Source organism: Arvicola amphibius, chromosome 18 (genome assembly GCF_903992535.2).
Source record: "Arvicola amphibius chromosome 18, mArvAmp1.2, whole genome shotgun sequence".
Lineage (NCBI taxonomy): Eukaryota > Metazoa > Chordata > Mammalia > Rodentia > Cricetidae > Arvicola > Arvicola amphibius.
In genome coordinates, this window is record NC_052064.1 from 21,720,701 (window position 1) to 21,743,472 (window position 22,772).

Below are 22,772 nucleotides of genomic sequence, written 5' to 3' on the forward strand. Positions count from 1 at the left end.
ATAAACATGAGAATCCTATCATAATGTGGAAACTATGCTGAGGAGATTGCTGGGATCTATAGAACTTTGGTGTCATTTTATGAGTACTCTGTATATTGTGAAGACAACATAAGAACAGGAATAGAGCCGGGCGGTAGTGGCGCACGCCTTTAATCCCAGCACTCGGGAGGCAGAGGCAGGCAGATCTCTGTGAGTTCGAGACCAGCCTGGTCTACAAGAGCTAGCTCCAGGACAGGCTCTAAAAGCTGCAGAGAAACCCTGTCTCGAAAAACCAAAAAAAAAAAAAAAAAAAAAAAAGAACAGGAATAGAAAGAGAATGCTTGGGCATTACAGTTTACTGTGTCCGCTGTGGTAATGGTGCTGGCTCGTGCACCAGAACAAACACACTAAATATGTGCCATTTTCCATCAGCTCTCACAATACAACATGCTGTCGTTTAATTTTAGTTGCGATCGGTGGGAAATCCCAACCTCCTGCTATCAGAGTCTATTTCCCATGATACTACACAATCTCACGTCACATTCAGGTTCATTGTTGAATTCTGGAACGTGCATTATTTTCACTGCCTGTTTTCTCATTTACATAATACTGAGTGTAGACGCTTTTAGATGAAAATAACAATGTATTCTTTGTCACTATCTTATACTGCGGTCTTCTTTCTGTGTCTCTTTACATTCTTTTCCAAATCCACACGCAAGAATGTTTAGAGTCCAGGGTGCATGATCAACACATGAATGAACAGAACCACACTCTGTCTCCTGGTCCATCAAACTCCCAGATCTGACAGCTCAACCAACCTGCTCCTCCTGTTCAGAAGGCAATGTACCTCCACTTCCCAAGGCATGACTTATGGTCTCCCTCCCATTTCCCCAGAGCATCATAACCAGAGCATCATAAGAAGAGAAAACTAGAATAATCCCCAAATCTACCTCCCAATGGTGCCCCTTACTATCACCCTCATGGGCCTCAGGATAATAGCAGCTCCCCTACGAGATGAGCAGAGATCAAATAATTAGACTGCGCAGGTTTCCCAGCTATGGCCTTCCACCTAGGGGAAGACAGGAGTCTCATCAAGGAAGTTTGTATTTTAGTAGAAACTCTTGTCAGTCTCTCAGTGCACTTCCTGTTCTTTCAAGATACAGTGTCCCTTGTGTGCATATTCTACTACACACTCAATGTCCAGTGCAGATTATTCTCTGCATAATAACTCATAAATCCTGATGCCAAACAAAGGTCACGTTTAAACAGTAACTTCTGTTAAAGCAAAATGAGGCCATGAATTAGAAAACAATGAAGTAGCTATGGAAAGGCTTAGAAGGATAAAGTAAAGGGAAATTAGGCAATTGTTATCCCCAAAAATTATTTTAAAAAGTTAAAATAGGCCTTATGGCCATGGGCTCTTGAGTTGAAAGATTCATATTAGAGCACAACAAGTTTTAGCCACACATTTTCTCTCAGGATGTTCATCTTCAACCTGTAACATAAGAGTTCTTTTAGGCAGGATCATACCGTTTTATCCAGTTCTACTTTGTTCCTTCTTTAGTGTTCCTTCTGAAATTTGGTTCCATAGTAAGTTCCATTCTTTATCTAAATTCTCGAGTCCCTGGTCTGTGTAATCTAGAAATGACCAGTCAGAACATATATCAATTACAATATGATAGCTTGTGTTTGTTCCAACAAATAAAGCTTGCCTGGAATTTAGAGGCTAGATGTAGCCACTATTGGATGACAGGATCTGACAGAAAGTGGCTCGTGCTATTGATTCTAGCATTTGGGAGATGAAGACAGGAATATAATGTGGGTGCAGACAGGATCTCATCCCCAATTCAGTCAGATGACTTGGAGAGGTAAAAAGTGCATTTGACTGCTAGGTTGCTTCTGTGTTCTGTCAGCTTTTCCCCAATATCTGACTCTGGGATTTTATTAACAATACTAATTAGGATCATGCTTCAATCAATCATCTTAACTACTTATTTCTAAAGTATACTACTTTCAAAAGATGGAAAGTTTTGTGTTCTCACTTTTTGTGCTGGGACTGCACATGGTTTAAAGATGACATCTGAACTCAATTCTTACACAGGAGGGCACTCATTTACTGGTCTAGATTTCTTTCTAACTGACCAGATAAGGCACAGTGTTGAAGCAGTTGAAGGACTTTCTTTCCAGTGCTGGACAGCAGAAGGATAATGACTTCAATAGAATTCTCAACTGCATTGTGTAAGGCAAGCCTAACAGGAGACATTGCTCTAAACAGAAATAAATAATCAACATAACTTGAGAAGGCAAGAAAGAAATACTTAATGACCTGGAAGCAATGGGGAACAGAAAGAAATAAGAGATTAGAGCAAGGATAAATTTAAAGGAATTCAAATTTAAAAATTAGGGGCTGGAGAGATGGCTCAGAAGTTAAGAGCATTGCCTGCTCTTCCAAAGGTCCTGAGTTCAATTCCCAGCAACCACATGGTGGCTCACAACCATCTGTAATGGGGTCTGGTGCCCTCTTCTGGCCTTCAGACATACATGCAGAGAGAATATTGTATACATAATAAATAAATAAATAAATTATTTAAAAAAAATTAAAAGTCATAATTTTTTTAAAAAAAATAATTGAAAAAAACATAGCTATATTGACTTTCCAAAAGTTAAAATAATTCCTGCACTGAGGGAATGGCATTAGTGAGATATTACTTCACCCTGTGCTTATGTGTAATGTTAGCTGCTGAGACCTGTCACCTGACATGCAGTTACAGCTAATGGATGTCACAATGACAGCAAGATTGAACATATCTGTATATGAGAGCACCTTTTTTAGAAATTCCATATTAATTGGATCAATTAACCTTCCCACATTGTATACAGAAATCTGGTTGGACTTCATTTACATGACATGGATCAATACATGTTGGGAAAAAATAAAATCACATATCCATTTACAATCATGTCTTATTTCACAATGGTGCCTCCACAACTGTTTGCCTACAGTGTTTCCCCTACAGTGTACACAGTGAACTATTCCACCTATTGTGGTATAAAGGCAAAAACCATGATCCACACACAAATCCTTTTTCTATTACTAAAATGGAAAGTTGACTACATGACTCAAATTTGTAATTTTATGACTGAGCTGTGAATGAGTTGTTTAATCTAAAAATTTAGTTGGTTTAATCATGAGAACAAGGTCATTTCCCTGGGGAACAATGGAGTAGAGTCAAGGGTACTTGATCCAAAATAAGAACGTTTGATTCAGAAAAATTTTATACAAACTGGAGATACTGATGTTCTAGAATTAATATGCCTTCCTCTGGATAAATTATTCCACAAAATTAAAAGTTTAATAAACAAAATTTCTGTAAAAAATTGCATGCATCTGGAGTGGTTGATTAGAAAAAGAGGAGCCAGCCTGGAAAAAATTTTGCATGCCACATAAAATGTCATTTTTTTTTTTTTTGGTTTTTCGAGACAGGGTTTCTCTGTGGCTTTGGAGCCTGTTCTGGAACTAGCTCTTGTAGACCAGGCTGGTCTCGAACTCACAGAGATCCGCCTGCCTCTGCCTCCCGAGTGCTGGGATTAAAGGCGTGCGCCACCACCGCCCGGCAAAATGTCATTTTTAAGTCTATTTTGGGTTCAGGCCCAAGGTTATACTGTGAACAGTTTAAAAAGGAACAGGAGAACCTAGACAGTCGTTGCACATGCCTTTAATTCCAGCACTCGGGAAGCAGAGGCAGGTGGATCTCTGTGACTTTGAGGCCAGCCTGGTCTACAAGAGCTAGTTTCAGGACAGGATCTAAAGCCACAGAGAAATCCTGTCTTGAAAAACAAAACAAAACAAAACAAAAAACTAACAACAACAATAACAAATAAAGACAGAAGGCACATCTAACCACTTAGGCAGATGGAGATTTACAGAGCAAAACTATCTTTTTGATCATGCATAATAATCAGAAATTCTAAAAGAACCAATACTAAGTTAGATTCTGGTGCTGTCAATCTTTTATTTCTTCTGGGTCATGAAGGCTTAGGAAAAGATATCAGCCTTTCCCACCTCACCATTATTAATGAGATACTCATTAATGAGATACTCATTAATAATGTTAGGGCCTAACATTGACACCCAACACCCACAACTGTCTGTACCTCCAGTCAAAGACACCATCTTTTGATTACCACTGGTACCTGGGGTGCGGGGCTATAAACCAAACTTGGGTACCTAAGAGGAGCAGTACTTTGAGACAACTCTCCAGTTTCCACATATGTCATTATAATGTGGAAGGTGAAGGTGTCCCACGGTTCCTTCTGTCTCTGAGCACTCGAAGGACATAAATGCCCTCAGATTGTTGTCAAATGATTCAATGGATTGAATGTGAATGGTATACCTATAATGCTTATGTTATTATTATCATCACAGTTTTTTTATGTGAGTAAAGATAATAAAAAGTTGGTTGAAATCAATCTGAGTCCAGCCAGATTTTATTAGCAAAAGTTACATTATTTGAGATAGGCTCTTTCTTTTAAATTTTTGAAACAGGATACTCCCTCGTAGCCATGGATGCCATGAATTATGGGGAAGAAGCTGGCCTCACTAAGATCAGGCCCACCCACACTCCGGTGTGCCGTAATTATAGCAATACACCTGTAAGTCAAGTTGAAATATGTGTTTTTAAAGGACTTATCATTGAATCACAGAAAAAAATAATAAAATAAGATTTAAAAAGGAGCATTATTGTTTTGATGAATAGTAATGATTCTTGAAATTCTATAATTTAAATGGCCAAATGATTTCATATGTTCTCATCTTTGCATTGTTAATTCCATCAATTTAAAAATGTTTGAGGTGTGACCATGTGAATACACCTGTGCCATGATGTAGCATGACTGCAAAACTAACAGGGGTCTATGATCTACTTCCGCTTTGTGAGTTCTAGTGATTAAACCTTTGGAGTTATTTGACCGCAAATGACCTCAATGGCACTTCTTGTGAAGTGAAGAATTTGAGGAAATTTGTAGAAGTATTGTGCATAACCCAGAGATAGAACCCAGGTCAGACTTAGCAACAATGAACTTTACTAAATGAGGCAATTTTCTGGTGTATAATTTTCGTTCTAAGAAGGTGTTATAACTAAATGTGTAGTCCTCAAAATGAACAAATTTTCCTGTTGTAATATTTCTTCAAATTGAATTTGAGCACCAGTGTATTGGCTCAGGGGGAAAGGCATGTTGTATGTAAGACTAGAAACCTATCCTCAATTTCTATAGAACATCAAGCTGTGGTATTAGATACACAGTTGTTTGCTGGTTCTCATACATTATTACATCCATATCAGATAAATGAAAATCTTTGAATACACACATGAGGTATTTAATATTTCTTATGATTTCTTTTATTAGTCGTTTAATTATTAACATTGTTAAATTCTCTGGAAAACACAGCACACTTGAGTTCATCATCTACCCTTGGACTTGTACTCAAGCGTAAGACAAATGAGCACCATGAGTTCAAATGTATCCCTGAATCATTACTGACATCCAAAGTCAGATGAATAACAACAAAATCTCAAGAGAATTTGTGAAAACATGAAAATCAAACCAGGAACACAAACCACCACCCTTATGTGTAAAGCATGCTCAAACATGGCCTGATGCTTCAATAGCCAATAGGAAAATTTTATGATGGAGGCTCCATTCTATACATTACAGATCTGCTCCACTCCCCTAACGGAGTGCCTCAAAAGAGGTGTCCATTGCTGCTGTGCTCCTCTGGGTTAAATGAGTTTCCAAGTGGAAGTATCAATTATATCTCAATTCAACTCCATTCCAGTGAAAGAATGTCTTCACAGAAATCTCAGTCAAGAGCTTTATTTGGGAGGGAAGAGAGTGACAGCCTCTGCCAGGGTGGAAAGGAACAGCTGCCAACTGAATGAGCATAAGGCTCATATAGGGCTTCTTAAAACCAGATTTCTTAGGAGATTTTGAACGTGGGAATTGGTCAGATCTCAATCCCTGAGCTTGAACAACCAGAGAGATGGGCTGGATTTTGTACTCAGATTGGCTGGTTTTGTGCTCAGTGAACAAGGGTAGAGTGTGTTTCTTTGACTCTGGTTTGAGAGCCAAACTGTTTCTTTCACTGGCTCTTTTTAACTTTTTGGATCTGTTTTCAGGGTGATGTTGTCTCTATAACTAGCTCTAGATTCAGGGACAAAGTGTTTTCCTTTGAATCTCATTTCAGTAACAGGGTGTGTATCTCTGACTGGCTGATTTTCCTGCCTTCATAACTTCAAAAATTATGTTTTATCCATTAGTTTGCTGGTGCAGACAAAATGAAGTGTTATCATATTGAACAGATTATTGACACTATCAATTTTTTTCTACAGAATGAATGCTGTTATTTATCTGACTGTAAGTGTATTGGCTTAGGATCTTGAAAAATAATTCAGAATAAGCCCTCGGGTTCTTCTTTAGGTACCCAAAGGCTATTGTAATTTGCAAAAGCTTTATCAGATTGATTACACACAAAAAGTTTTACTCCTGTATAAATTACAAAACATCACCACACTGAATTTATTCATAGAGTTTCACTGCAGTATGATTTTTGTCATGTTTTTGAAGTCTACATTCATCAAACTCAAAGTTCCTTTCCTGGATGGTTTATTTAATATATTTGGAGATTATTGTGTCAAAGGATTTACCACACAGATTCCATTCATGGTTATTCTCCTGTATGTGTACAGTCGTGCATTTGAAGATGAATAAGACATGAAAAGGCTTTATCACACTGATTTCATTCATACTGTTTCTTATTCTTTTAAGCCTTTGAAGATTACTGTGATCTGCAAAGGCTTTACTACACTGAATACATCCATGGAGTTTCTCTCTTTTGTATGTTCTTTTCTGCTTTTGAAGATCACTGTGCTGTGCAAAGCTCTTACCACACTGATCACATTCAAAGAGTTTCTATTGAGGGTGAGATCGTTGATGCCTTTTAAGATTACTTAAAGCTGAAAATGCCTTATCACACTGATTACATTCATATGGTTTCTGTCCAGAATGTGTTCTTTTATGTTTTTGAAGACTACTGTGTTGTGCAAAGGCCTTCCCACACTGATTACATTCATAGGGTTTCTCTCCAGTATGTGTTCTTCCATGGGATTTAAGAGTACTATACCGAGCAAAGAACTTACCACACTGATTACATTCATATGGTTTCTCTCCAGTATGTGTTCTTTGATGCTTTTGAAGATTACTCTGATCTACAAACACCTTACCACATTGATTACATTCATATGGTTTCTCTCCAGTATGAGCTCTTTTATGTGTTTGAAGATTACTGTGTTGAGCAAAGGCCTTACCACACTGATTACATTTATAAGGTTTCTCTCCAGTATGTGTTCTTCCATGGTATTGAAGAGCACTGTACCATGCAAACACCTTACCACACTGATTACATTCATAGGGTTTCTCTCCAGTGTGTGTTCTTTTATGCACTTGAAGATTACTCTGAGTTGCAAAGGCCTTACCACACTGATTACATTCATAGGGTTTCTCTCCAGTGTGTGTTCTTTTATGCACTTGAAGATTACTCTGAGTTGCAAAGGTCTTACCACACTGATTACATTCATAGGGTTTCTCTCCAGTGTGTGTTCTTTTATGGTTTTGAAGTTGACTCTGAGCTGCAAAGGCCTTCCCACACTGATTACATTCATAGGGTTTCTCTCCAGTGTCTGTTCTTTCATTCCATTTAGGGTGCCTGTCATATGTCAAGGGTTGACCACATTGAATATATACTGAAAGTTTTTCTCCAGCTTGAATTCTTTCAATCCTGCAAGGATAATTGGCACATATAAAAGCTTTACCACATTCAATACACTGTTGTGCCTACACATTTGTATGAATTAATTTTATAATGTTCCAATTATAAAGAGGAATCAGATACTAAGTTTTTATAACTGTGTCTAAACTGATGTTTTGCTCTTTCAATAGGCACTGTTTTGCCACTTGGAAGATACCTCCAATGGTCAATTCCTTTCTATTATGGCTTACCTTTTACCTTCACAGAATCTTTTTTCTATATGATATTATATATATATGTGTGTGTGTGTGTGTGTGTGTGTGTGTGTATGTGTGAAGAGAATTGAATAAACTCAGAGCTTTAACATTCATGAATTCTCCTGTACTGTGAATCATATTGCATATGCTATGTGAACTAGGACACCCAAAATTATTTGCACAGTTGTAGAACTCATAGAGCTTTTTTTGCAGTGTGAGTTTGTTCATGTATTAACAATGAGGATGGAAAACCAATTACTTGTATACTTGAATCAAATTCCACAAGTATTCTCAACATGGGGACTACTGGTTATCTAATTGTTCTTGAGAGTGGTATTCTACATCTCTCTATATCCCTATGCTCATACACTTGTATCAAGAGTAACGTATGGTATACATAGTAAAGAAGAATAACAAATAAGAGATTTCCACATTGAATTCTCAGAATTTGACTTGCTATCCCTCACAGACTTGTGGTATAGATATCAAGGTTTGTGTTGATCAACTGCCACTTGACTCAACTCTACATGCTTCTCTCACTAAACTTAGCACAGTCACAAGAAGTATATGAGTAATACAAGATTTATTATGGGCTATTGGTTTAGTACAAAGTTTTACCGATATACTTATCATCTTTTTAATGTGTTTAACTTTTGTATTATGAGTAGCAAGAAAGAAATTTATTTACAGATCTACAACAAAGCTCTCATGGTGCTATGCCTCAAAAGATGATATCTTTCTAGCCATTGCTTTCCTGACTTCTTTCTTGAAAGAATGTCATTCAAATGTAATTCACATATATGAAATATGGATTTGTAAGAATTGGATAAAACTGTACTTATATTAACAGTATTGCTTTAGACTAAAACTTTCAGGACACATAAAAATTTCATCAGAGGGGGCTGGAGAGATGGCTCAGAGGTTAAGAGCATTGCCTGTTCTTCCAAAGGTCCTGAGTTCAATTCCCAGCAACCACATGGTGGCTCACAACCATCTGTAATGGGGTTTGGTGCCCTCTTCTGGCCTACAGGCATACACACAGACAGAATATTATATACATAATAAATAAATATTTAAAAAATTTCATCAGAGGCATACTGTTATTAGCTTGCACATGAAAATTACCTTTTATGTCTTCTAGAAAATTGACAATGTTCTTCACTATTATGGTCTTCCCAAATGCATTCTAAAATTTAATACCAGAAAATGTATGTTATATTATTGAAAATTGTACAATATTTAAGCTGTTATCTTAAGGGACCCTTAGGATTGCTTTATTCAACTCATTCTTATTCTTTCTAAATCAAATTACAGAAGAACATCATTAACCAAGAAAAAGTTGTCCCCTTATTTTGAATCATGAAGGAAATTCATTTTTACCTATAGAAGCGAGGTTCCTGTAGGTCTCCAGCATCACATCTTTGTAGAGATTCTTCTGGGAAGGAGCCAGCAAATCCCACTCTACCCGAGTGAAGTTGATATGCACATCATCATAGGTCACTGTGCTCTAAAATATTTCATTCATGTGTATAACAGAAAGCATAATGGTGACAACATTGTAAATATGTACTTTGATAGTATAGTCATAAAATTCTGGTGTTCCCCACTATTATTCCATGACACGGACAGTCACTTTAGAAGGAAATTGAATACAAGAGTCATGTCTGTCATTTCTGTATCCTTTGAATGGGATACCACCTTACAAAAGAACTGTCTATTAATACAGACAGCCAAGGAAACAGATCAACAAGGACATAGTACACATGAGAAAATTGTATGAAGAAATACTAATCACAAAGAAGAAAAATACAGTGGACAAACTGGGTGTATTGACTCATGCCTTTAAGCACAGCACTCAGAAAGCACAGGTGGGTATATTTGTCTCTGAGTTGAATGCCGGCCAAGTCTATGGAATCATGACCATGACGGGTGGAAGTACATATTAAGACCCCATCTCCATTGTAAATATCAGTGAAACAGGGCTGGAGAGATGGCTTGGCGGTTGGGAGCACTGCTCCTTCTTGCAGAGGTCGTGGGTTCAGTTCCCAGCAACCATGTGATGGCTCCAACCATCTGCAATGAGATCTGGTGCCCTCTTCGGGCCTGTAGGCAGACATATTGGCAGAAAATTGTATACATAATAATTGAATAAACCTAAAAAATCAGTGAAACAAACAAATCACATAGAAAGAATTCAGAGATGTTTACTGAAGTTCCTACAAAGAATTATGCATTCACTCCAGTTCTGTATTCATATTCCAGACAGCTAAAGTGTCCAATTTAATAGTGTAATACCAAAAACATTTTATGGAAAGGCACTTCATGTTTAAAATAGTTAAAAATGGACAGATGAAAACATTAGCAATATTAATGTTGGGCATAACAAATTGACACAGTTCCGGAAATATGGCTGAGTACTACTGAGCTCTTCCTGGTCTTGGAAAGAGGTGGGCACAATTGCCAGTACTTACATGGGGATCACAACTATTTATAATCCCAAGTTCAGGATTTCTGAGAAACTTTGATCACTCTGATGACCGGGTACTCATATGGTGCATATCCGTGCAGACACATAAGATAGTCACATTGAGTGAAAAATTAAAAGCAAGCATAACAAGCAGAAAGAAGTTCATGCTCCTGCAATTCAATGACTCAGAATGCTCAGACAGTAGTAATGACATGAATACATGGCATCCTGGGAATCAGAATGAAACCCTCTGTCAAATTTAAAATTCAAGATATGTGTGAAGCTGAGCACAGCAGCATGTGCTTGACATGTAAAAAGCCTACCTTCCAGGGTCATCATCCAACAACATAAAAACAAATAAAGCCATGAATGAAGCCGCCCTCGCTTTACTTTCAGGAATTTGGAGCCACGCAGCAAAGGTTACACAGACAAGCAAACAAAACAATTAAAACTGCAGGCTACCAGCCGGGCAGTGGTGGCGCACACCTTTAATCCCAGCACTCGGGAGGCAGAGGCAGGCAGATCTCTGAGTTCGAAGCCAGCCTGGTCTACAAGAGCTAGTTCCAGGACAGGCTTTAGAAACTACAGGGAAATCCTGTCTCGAAAAACCAAAAAAAAAAAAAAAAAAAAAAAAAATAACAAACAAAACCTGCAGGCTACCAAACTCCTTAGCACTGAACAGCAACTGTTTCTTCTATATTTTATGTGATTTACAGATCAAGCCTATAATGATGATAAATACATTTCAGTATGAGTGGGAAGTTGGGTGATTAATTCCAACCACAACACAGTAGACATAAAAGTCAGAAAATTAGTTAAGTATATTGAGACTCATCACATACAATGAGGAAATTCATCTAGAAAGGCCTTTCCTACTAAAGGTACATAGGAAATTGAAAGCCCACCAAGGCGCGAAACATGATCTTTTCTGGGAAACTGTTCATTCAATGAGCTGCACAGGCTGGACCAAGAGAGTGACCCAGGAGAGCAGACCAAAAGAACAGGCCAAGACAGAGGGCAAAAACAGACCTCAGAGGCGTGGCTCTCTGAAACACAGAGTAGGCCAAGAACAGGTCTCAAAAACAAAAACAGCTACTTTAAGGATTAGGCCAAGAGGCAAAGACACTGCTGGCACCAACGGAAGGATGAGATGGGTAGGCGCCAATGAAAGATTTCATCCAACAACATAGAAAGCAACATGGTAACACCAGAACCCAGTGGTCACACAACAGGAAGATTTGATCATCCTAACCCAGAAGAGGCAAAAGAAAATGATTTCCAATGTAACCTTGTGAGGATGATGAGGAAATGAAAATTCCCTTAAAGAAATTGAGGAAAACACAAACAAAAAATTGGAAGACATCAATAAATCTCTCAAAGAAACCAAGAAAAAAATCAAATAGGTGAAAGAAGCAAATCAAGACTTGAAGACTGAAATAGAGACAATAAAGAAAACACAGACAAAGGGAATGGCTGTATACGGACAATCTGGGTAAGCAAATGGGATCTACAGCGAGACGTGTAACCAACAGAATTCAAGAGATAGAAGAGAAAATCTCAGGTGCTGAAGATGCTATAGAGGAAATCGAATCATTGGTCAAAGAAAACAATAAATCCAAAAATGCCTTACATAAAACACCATGAAAAAAATCCAAACCTAAGAATAATAGGGATAGAAGAAAGAGAAGAACACTAACTCCAAAGCACAGAAAATATATTCAACAATAACAAAAAATCACAGAAGGAAACTTTTCCAACCCAAAGAAGGATATACCTATGATAGTACAAGAAGCTTAGAGAACACCAGATAGACTGGACAAAAAAAAATATCCCCCAACATATAATGACTAAAATGCCAAACATAGAGAATGAAGAAAGAATATTAAGAGCTGCAAAGGATAATGGTCAAGTACAATATAAAGCAGACCTATCAGAATAACACCCAAATTCTCCATGGAAACCATGAAAGCAAGAAGGTCCTGGACAGATGTGCTGAAGACACTAAGAGACCACGGACTCCACTATACACAGCAAAGCTTTCAACCAGACTACTATACCCAGCCAAGCTTTCAACCACCATCAATGGAGAAAACAAGATATTCCATGACAAAGCCAGATTTCAACAATACTTATCCACACAAATCCAGTTATACAGAAAGTACTAGAGGGAAACTCCAAACCAAGGAAGCTAACTGTAAACACAGAAAACAGATAACTTGACATCCACAAACCCCAAAAAGGGAAACACACAAACACTACTACTGAAATATAATAGGAACTAGCAGTCACTGGTCATTTACATATCTTACTATCAATAGATCCAAATCGCCTATAAAAAGGCACAAGCTTAGAGAATGGATACAAAAGCAGGATCCATCCTTTTGCTTTATAAAAGAAACAAACCTAAATCTCAAAGACAAACATTGCCTAAGAGTAAACTGTTGGGAAAAGTTTTTCAAATCATATGGACCTAAGCAACACACAAGTATAGATATCTTAATAGTGAACAAAATAGACTCCAAAGTAAAGACAATCAGAATAGATGAAGGACACTTTATATTCATAACAGGAATAATCCATTAGGATGAAGTCTCAATCCTGAACATCTATGCCCCAAATATAAGAACACCCACATATGTAAAAGAAACATTACTAAAGCTTAAAATGCACATCAAATCCCACATATTACTAGTAGGAGACTTCAACAACCTACTCTCCCCAATGGACAGTTCAATTAGACAGAAACTTAACAGAAAAATGAGACAACTAACAGATGTCTTGACTTAAATGGACTCAACAGGCATCTACAGAATATTCCACCCAAACACAAGAGAATATACCTTCTTCTCAGCACCTCGTGGTATCTGCTCTAAAACGGACCACAAACATGGTAACAAGGCAACACTTGACACACACACAAACTGGAATAACCCCTGTGTTTTATCAGATCACTGTGGTTTAAGTTACCAGTTAACAACAACACTAACCACAAAAAGCCTAAAAACTCATGGAAATTGAACAGTGCTCTATTAAACTACCCCTGGGTCAAGGAAGAAATAAAGACATACTATAAAAAAGCTGTTCTCCACAAAATTGAAAAGGTTAAACACATCTGGACAGGGCTAGTCAGCAAAATAAAATCAACCTAATGACAGCAGACAACTTATCCATCTGTTTTTGGCCAACTTTGATGAGGCCTGATTTTGAAACTCGGGAGTTTCTGTCTACCGCTATAGCCATCAATCTGTCCTTGAAACATTCATTCCACAGTGTTAGTTTTTCTTTTACAATGGAGACATTGTAGAAACTACGAACACTGTGGCTCCTCCCCCACCCACAAATCCAGGACACTTGGTGGAGCCAATGGAGCCGCTTCAGTTGCTACCACCATTGCAACCGCAGCTCATTCAACCGCAGCCGCAGACAGATCCTCTTGGTATTTATATAAACAGAATGTGATTGCAAATGGCCTGAAACTGGACAAAAGTAAATCTAGACATGCATGTTTCAGGGTTTAGTAGTATATTTCATTTTTCAGACAGATAATCCACATTCAAAATGACGAGACATTTTCTCTTTGAACTATGTGGTATTCCCTGCTAACTTACATTGCAAACCTAAAAATGTGGTAGGCATGACTGGAGAGGCTTTATTTTTATAAACAAATAATAGTTATAAAAATGCAAAGCTGCTGCTCCATACACTCCTATAGCAATCAGTATATCATTCCTGTGGTGATTTCTGTCATATTATATTGTGAATAACATTGTTCTATAGAAATTAAATGATTTAAAACTCATATATAAAATGTTTAATGCTTTCAGCCTGCTTTATGCTGGTTTTGTTATTTGATGTACTAATTTGAGAACTTAATTCACATTCACACAGTCTGTATAGATTACTAAAGCTCAGTTAAGTATTTTATAATTTCAGGCTGCTATGTCATGCTTGGAATGTGGTTTGAAAGAAAGAAAAAAAAAACACATGTAACATATTTCACATTTCTACACCTTCACCTTCTAAGTAAATCTGTGGATGGATTGATGAGGAGGGAATGAACCTGTTTCTTGTGCTCACATACCAAGGACACACTTGTGGTTAAAGTGAGTTGATAATGTGCTGTAAAGGATGGTTGTCCCCAACTCATTATGATCTCTACTGAGAAATACATTTTGTATACGGTTAATTCTGTAAACTGATGCATGTTCATAATATCTATAATGGTCTTGTAATTTAATCTAACATATTTTAGAAACTTTAATTTTTCCCTCTTGGGAAATACATTTAGCATAGTGTAGAAAAATACTTCATGACATTTTCATATAAAGTTATATAACTTTTCATATATAAACATGGAATTTGTTGTAGATATTCTTTAAATGAAACATCTAATCTAGAAATTCAATTTAATATGTTTTTTGAATCTATTTTTATATGGCCCTTGAGAATATATCCCCCAAAATTCATTGCTAATACAGCAATAAAAATAATTTGAGTACTGATAAACTTCTTGGAGTATGTATATATAAAATCACAAACTTGTATTCATTCTCTTTCTGTGATATGTTGTTCTACAGTCCAGAATGGCTTTTGCACCATTTTTTAAACGAGTTTTCCCCTTTGATGTTGGTACCAGAGTTGCTATAAATGACAGCTGCTTTAAGGGTTAAATATTTGTTAGTGGAGATACATCCAATACACTAAATTATGATAAAACTTTTTGACTGTATAATAGGTATATGTCACCTGGTGTCTTATTGCCGATATGGAAAAACTGGGTTTTTCACAAATAGAAAACTGGAACGTTAAGTGACATCAGGCCTTAAAGGAGGTTAGGAACCTGTAAGGCCTCCTTGAAAAGCTTGTTAGAGGTTGGTTTTTTTTTCATATGGGGATGTGTCTGGTGTCTGGTTTTAAATCAGTGATGGCTTCTTTGTAATCATTTGGAGCCAAATATCTGGACAATCCAGTTGAACAATGTGTACCCTAGCATCCTAATCTCTAACAGCCCTGATTAAAACACATTTATCTTTTGGGTGATTTAGAGGCAGTCCTCCCTCAGCTAAATTCTACTTTGTGAGACTGAACTATTCCCAAGGCATTGGCCAATCCTTTATATCAGCAATTCAACTCTTCTATGTTGCAGCTTAGAAGTGCAGCGCTACCCAACGGGTGAGCTGCCTTGAAACCGTCCACATAGTTAAACATAAATGGAGATTGTATGTAAGGTTAAATGTAAAGTGCTCAATTTCGAGAAGATACTGGAGAAACCAGGCCTCTCTAAGTATGACATATTAAAGTTGACAAGAAAAATGTTTGTACACACAGTACCCTGCTCCCAATTCTCTAAACAATTTAAGCCCAAGGAGCAAAGTTATTCAGAGGCCCGTCGCAAGGTCTAAGAATTAACAAGGATCACATGGGACTTCACAACACAGGGAATCTGGCGGCCGCTTCCCTCACGGATCCCGGGAGGACGCACCACTCTGTCTCCCGCACCTCACCCTCTGCTCCTCCCCATCTGGAGACAGCATTCCCCCGCTCACCATGTTGTTGATTCCCAGCTCGCCAAAGCTCTCAGTTCATCACCTGCCAGCAGCGGCAAATTCACCGCGGCACAGGAAACCACTTAAGACAGCTCCTCTGCAAAGCCGAGTCTGAACGTGGCTGCCCGGAAGAGCCCTGCACTGCTTATGACTGGCAGGTCACCTGGACGGCCTGATTGGCTAGTGTGGTCTGAGTGACAAGCACACTGTCCACAGGGCTGTAGTGTGCTTAAAAACACAGCAGAGTGCTTCCTGACCATTTCTCCCACCCCAGTCAAAGCTCTTTTCTAGATTGGTCGAGATATGCATTTCAATAGCACTTGCCACCTGGCGGTGGTGGTGCACGCCTTTAATCCCAGCACTCGGGAGGCAGAGGCAGGCGGATCTCTGTGAGTTCGAGGCCAGCCTGATCTACTAGAGCTAGTTCCAGGATAGGCTCCAAAGCCACAGAGAAACCCTGTCTCGAAAAACCAAAAAAAAAAAAAAAAAAAAAAAAATATCAAAAGCACTTGCCCCTGGCTCCAAAAGCAGACACCGTCAGAATCTTGCACTCCACAGGTACTTTCCCTTTTTCCTCCAGGACACAATGTGGCCAGCTGGCTTGTACTGTGTACTGTGCTGTGCTAGGTGGATGCAGTGTTTCCCTGTCCCACCAAGGAAAAGTTATTAACAGCTGAAGAGAATTTTAAGGTCACAAAAGAAAATGATTGTCATGCTATTAAAAGTGTGCACTGCCACCAAGCAGTTAAAGGTGGTTATATCATCTCCAATTATGCAGATTAATGAACGTTTTTCCCATTTCAAAACCTTTAAGTAAAATCTTTCTCAGGTATTATCAATTATTAGATAATCCCAGAGGTAGTCAGTTTGACTACCCAAAATCAACATCTCAACAGCCAAAAGAGAAGAAATGAGAAAAAATACTTGCCTGCAGGAGGCACAAAGTGCGTGGGAGTTATTTTCAAAACAGTGTTTTTCCTCAACAAAGGAAGCATGGGGATTTTACTTAGGGAGTCAGAACATGCTCATGTGAAGTTCTCCCTTTTTAAAGCATGTTCAGTTAACAAATCCACTTCTGAACATGTTCACATTGTAAAAACAGAGATGTTTAGAGGCATTCTTTTTTTTTTTTTTTTTTTTTTTGGTTTTTCGAGACAGGGTTTCCCTGTAGTTTCTAGAGCCTGTCCTGGAACTAGCTCTTGTAGACCAGGCTGGCCTCGAACTCAGAGATCCGCCTGCCTCTGCCTCCCAAGTGCTGCGATTAAAGGCGTGCGCCACCGCCGCCCGGCTAAGGCATTCTTACCTCAAAGTCTTGTAAGAAAGTAAGTTATCACTGGTGGTTTTAATCTTAGCCATTCTGACTATTGTAAGATGCTATCTCAGAGTCAGTTTGATTTACATTTTAATGATTACTACGGATGTTGAACATTTCCTTAAGTGTCTTTTAGACATTGAGATTCTGCTGTTGAAATTTCTCTATTTAGATCTGTATCCCACTTTTACTTGGAATATTTAGAATTTGATGTCTAATATCTGGAGTAGTTTATATATTTTGGAGATCAGTCCTTTGTCTGATTTGGGGTTGGCAAGATCTTTACCCCTTCAGTGGGATGCCTTTTTACCTTATTGACTGAGTCCTTTGCATTACAGAATCTTCTCAGTTACAGAAGGTCCCATTTATTGATCAGTGCTCTTAGTGTCTATGCTACTGACACTATATTTAGGGAGTAGTTTCCTATGCCCATGCACTGAAGGCTACTTCCCACTTTCTCCTCTACCATGTTCAGTGTGGCCAGATCTGTATTAAGGTATTCAATCCATTTGGACTTGAGTTTGTGCATGGGGATAGATATGGATCTACTTGCATTTTTCTTCATTTTGATATCCAGTTATGCCAGCACATTTGTTGAAGATGCTTTCATTTTTCCATTGTATAGTTTTAGCTTCTTTATCAAAAATCAAGTGTTCATAGGTCTATGGATTCATATCTGAGTCTTTGTTTTGATTCCATTGGTCAAGCTGCCTACTTTTATGCCAATACCAATCTGTTTTCATTACTGTAGCTCTATAATCCAGGTTTATGTTAGGCATGGTGCTACCTCCAGCTCCATTACTGTACAGGATATTTTGGCTATCCTGGGTGTTTTTTCCACTATTTTGTTTTCTGATATTAATTTGAGTAGTGTGCTTTCAAGGTCCGCGAAGAATCATGTTGGGATGTTGTAAATTATTTGTGGCTATTGTAAATGTTGATGCTCCTCTGATTTCTTTCTCAGCTTCTTTATTATTTGTATATAGGAGGACTACTGATTTTTTGAGCTGATCTTGTATCTTGATACCTTACTGAAGGTATTATGACCCAACTTTAGCCAGCATCTCACGTTCTGGTAGCAGCTGTCACATATAAAGTATTTTGAAGAAAAGTCTCTTTTTTGCCTCTGTGCTCTAGCTCTGGTTACCAAACTCATTCCTTTACCAGCACTAGCGCCTACTTCATTGTAATTTTGGTGAATACTTAAAACCAGCTGAGTCCCAGAGCCTTTTGGGCAGAACAGCTACTGGATTCTTCACTTGACCTTAGACAAAAGGCTGAGAAGCAAGCTATTGGATTCTTCAATTGCCATTGGTAGGCAGTTGTTTGTAAGTTTCCTGGACTACAGCTTGTGAGACATTCTAATACGCCTACTTTTTACATCCATGGTGAGATTCATTCTACCTGTCCTGTTCATGTAGAGAATCTTAAATACTGCAGCTATATATTTTATTCACCTGACCATGGAGGAAGATGTGCTGGCTAACAATACTGCTCATGAAGACATTCTTTCTAGCTTCATTATTCTCTACGTATTCAAATTTCCATGAATACTACTCTTTTGATTATTATTCATTTGCCTGGAGTTTGCTCTGAATGTCAGGAATAAAACCTGTAAAGCAATGGAGCCATCATCCAGCCTTCTGATGGGGGAAAGACCTGTCATCTTGTTTGAGATCTGGCCCCTGCTTTTCTCTTCTCTGTTGTGTGAAATCCCTGTGAAAACCATGTAAAAAGTACCGACAGTTCATCTGACCTCAGCATGAAGCCACAGAGCAAATATTTCATTTTGTAACTTTAAAACTCTCTTTAGTTGTTAGTGTTCTAGGCATCCTTACCCCTGCGGGACAGGAAATTATTCCACCCACCTAGCACAGTGCACTGTACAGGCTAGCTCGTCACGTTGCATCCAGGAGGAAAAAAGGAAAGTTCCTATGGAGTGCAAGAAGATGACATTGATTGCTTTTGTAGGCAGGGGCAAGTGCTATTGAAATGCATATGTTCTCAGATCTGGAGAAGTTCTCTGTTGGAGTGAATGGATTGGACAGGAACCAGTGTTCTGTCTCTTTAAGCACACACTGTAGCCCTGTGGGAGGTGCTCTTGCCACTCAGGAATCTCTAGCCAATCATGCACTCCAGGTGACCTGCCAGTCAGAAGCAGGGCAGGTCTCTTCCGGGCAGCCGCCTTCAGTCTTGGCTTTGAAGAGGAGCTGGTGCCAGTGGATTCCTGTTCTCGGGTGCAGTTGCTGTTGCAGGGAGATGATGAGCTGAGAGCTTTGGCAAAATGGAGAAGCACAACATGGTGAGTGAGGGAACGCTGTCTCCTGATGCGGAGGAGCAGAGGGTGAGGTGCGGAACACCCTATGGTGGGTCCTTCCTTGATCTGCATGGAAACCTGCCGCCATATTCCCTGTATTGTGATGTCCCACGTGGGTCCTGCTAACTCCTGGGCCTAGGGCAGGCCTCTGAATAACTTTGCTCTGTGGCTTCATCTGCTTAGAGTATCGGGAGCAGGACGCTGTGTGTACAAACACCTTCCTAGTCAACTTCAACAGGGTTGATGCATTCATGGAAACAAGTTGCAACTAACTCCTTCCAGGTTTGGCCTTGACTTGTCAATGAAAAAGAAAAATAGAGTAGTTAATAGCTGTCTGCTAATCTTTCTGACTTTTATTGGGGACTTAGAAATGAAGAGGGATTGGTATAGGCTTGCAGTCTTCTGTCCCTATTTAAAGTCTTCACAGTGTGGAGCCTGAACCTAAAAGATGCCAGGATGACAACATGTGGAATGCAGAATCCCTTCTAGCCTGGCTGCTCTCTGAGCTGTAGCCAGAGGTGGGTGTACCATATAATTAAAGAGATTTTTCTTTATTAATCTCTCAAATTTGTAGAGTGAATTCTCTCTGGGGAAGTCCTATCAGTTCTAGACAGCCGTACTTTCAGGCTTTTAGAAATTCCTTTCTGAGACTAGCTATCTTAGCCTGACATAAGTGGCTTTGGTCCCAGTCTTTTCCTCTTCAGGGCAATGACTTTGTTGTCCTGTATGACACCTTCAAAATCTTAAATTAAGTGATCGTAGCACCTCAGTTTCAAAGTTACACATTTGAGTCATGAAACTGAATATCCATTGCAGGAAGAGGGTTTGTATGTGGAGAGTGGTTTCTCTCTTCAGACCAGAATAGAAGCAACTATCTCTATTTTTTCTCTTCTCCAATGTTTCTATGTCATTAATAGTTTCAGTCCATTTTTTGAAGTGATGCTGATTGTTGATGTCTTTGTAGAATATTGTCTTCTGTGGCTTAAGCTTGCATCATGCTAAGTAATTGAGAATTGCTTGAACACCTAATCCCACCTCTGCTGCCAAGCACTGGGAAGACAGCCCTGCAAATCCTTCAATATTAAGCCATGGCAGCACAGTGATAATGGGAAATTTGACCAGTTAATGAGTGTCCATTATTCTCTGTGTCTCGTTTTTGGACATGCAAATGATGTGAGGCCTGTGTAAGAATTGAGTTCATTGACCACCTTTGATTCTGGAGTAGTGGCAAAGCAGAAAGGGAGGGGCAGAAAAGAGGGAGAAAATAATGGGGAAGCAATTTCCTGCTTCAATATTAGTTGAGAGTATCAATGCAGAGTTATTTAATTAACATTTGATGATTCATCAATGTCCTGGCTGACCATTACTTGGGGTCCATAGAACAGCACTTTCAATAATCTGGATAAAGGATCAATTTTATAATGAAATTAATCTGGATACAGGAATGATTTACCACAAAATCAAATTACTGAAGTGATACTAGTTCAACCAATATAGAAAGTCTGGGTAGAATAGTGTGGCCCTGCCTGACAGGACTATTAATTTCATCATTTAAGATGTATAGCCACAGGAAAAGGATGTGAGTAATCCTTGGTTTGCTCTCATACAAACCCCTAGTCTCTGGGAGACATTGCCATAGATTGTCTTTCAATTTTTTGGAATAATTATTTGAGATTATGACTCAAATTATGATCATGCCCACAGTTTCTTTCCTGCCTACAATCTCTTTCATTGATTCCTCACTATTTTCTAATTTGTGGACTTTTTTTTTTAAGATTTATTTATTTATTATGTATACAACATTCTGCCTTGATGTATGCCTGCACGCCAGAAGAGGGTGCCAGATCTCAGTACAGATGGTTGTGAGCCACCATGTGGTTGCTGGGAATTGAACTCTGGAAGAGCAGCCAGTGCTCTTAACCTCTGAGCCATCTCTCCAGCCCCTTGTGGTCTGTGTTTCTTTAACAGCAGTTACACAGTAACAACAGTTACTGTTTGCATGTGACCTGCTTTTGACTACAGACCTTCCCAGCTATGAAAGAACGGGTTGGCTGGATTGGACAATGTCTATTGGAATTCACAGAAGAAGGACAGTGTGCCTTAAAAGAGGAACAGGAAGTTCACTAGGAATCTTAGAAGTATTTTTACTAAAATTCCTATTTCCCAGATTGTAACACCCGATTCTGTGTTACCCCCTCGGGTACTGTTCGCATGCCATTGTACCATATGCGAGTCAGGCAAGGGCCTGGAGATTGAAAGAACACACAAAGAGACCTGGGTCATTCGAAAGGAGATCAGCTAAATGCCATTTATTTAATTTTGGGGAAATCCTTATATACCTCCCTGCTGTGCAAGGATTTCCACCCAGACAGTTGGGAAATTACCATACCTCGCTGCTGCACAAGGATTTCCGCCCAGGAAGGTGGGAAATTACCATACCAATGATGGAGTCAACAATGCCCTACAGCTAATCACCAGGCGGGGCAGAGAGAGCACAGGAACAAACAGGATGCTTAGTTAGCTGACCGGAAACTGTCCTCAAGATGAGCCCCAGGAACAAGGGTAGACCAGGGCCCCTACACCAGATTAGGTCCATATGCCCCTAGGGTAGAAAGGCAGAGCTGGGAAGGCTTCTTTTGTCTGTCCTGTATATTCTGGTAACCCAGAAGAGGGAGCTGCTCTTGCTGTGAGTCCCAGCTGGGCAGTCTTAGCTATTGTGGCACCCTGGGAATGCATATCAGTTGGATGTAGCTTGCAGATTCTTTATAGGGTTCTCCTCTGGCTCTTCCTTAAGGAACTGTGAGGGAGACCAGAAGCCATACCATAGTTGATATGTGATGGCCATCTGTATATGCTTTGCTTTTATTGGTTGATAAGTAAAGTTGTCTTGGCCAATGACTTAGTAAGGTACAGCCACGCGGAATGTCTGAACAAAGATAGGGTCAAAGAAATGCCATGTGGATGCTGAAGGTGCAAAATGCCAGAATATTACCTATAATCCACAGCTTCATGGTGATACATAGATGCATAGAAATGGATGAATTTAACAAATAAGAGATAACTCGGAATATATGTGAGGTGTTGGCCAAA

The 22,772-nt window shown here is 39.0% G+C and overlaps 1 pseudogene; it reads right to left on the reverse strand.

Annotated features, from left to right (window-relative positions):
* LOC119803809 overlaps nucleotides 1-16,056 on the reverse strand; it is a 60,752-nt pseudogene extending 44,696 nt beyond the window's left edge.
* Nucleotides 16,057-22,772: the final 6,716 nt, after the last annotated feature.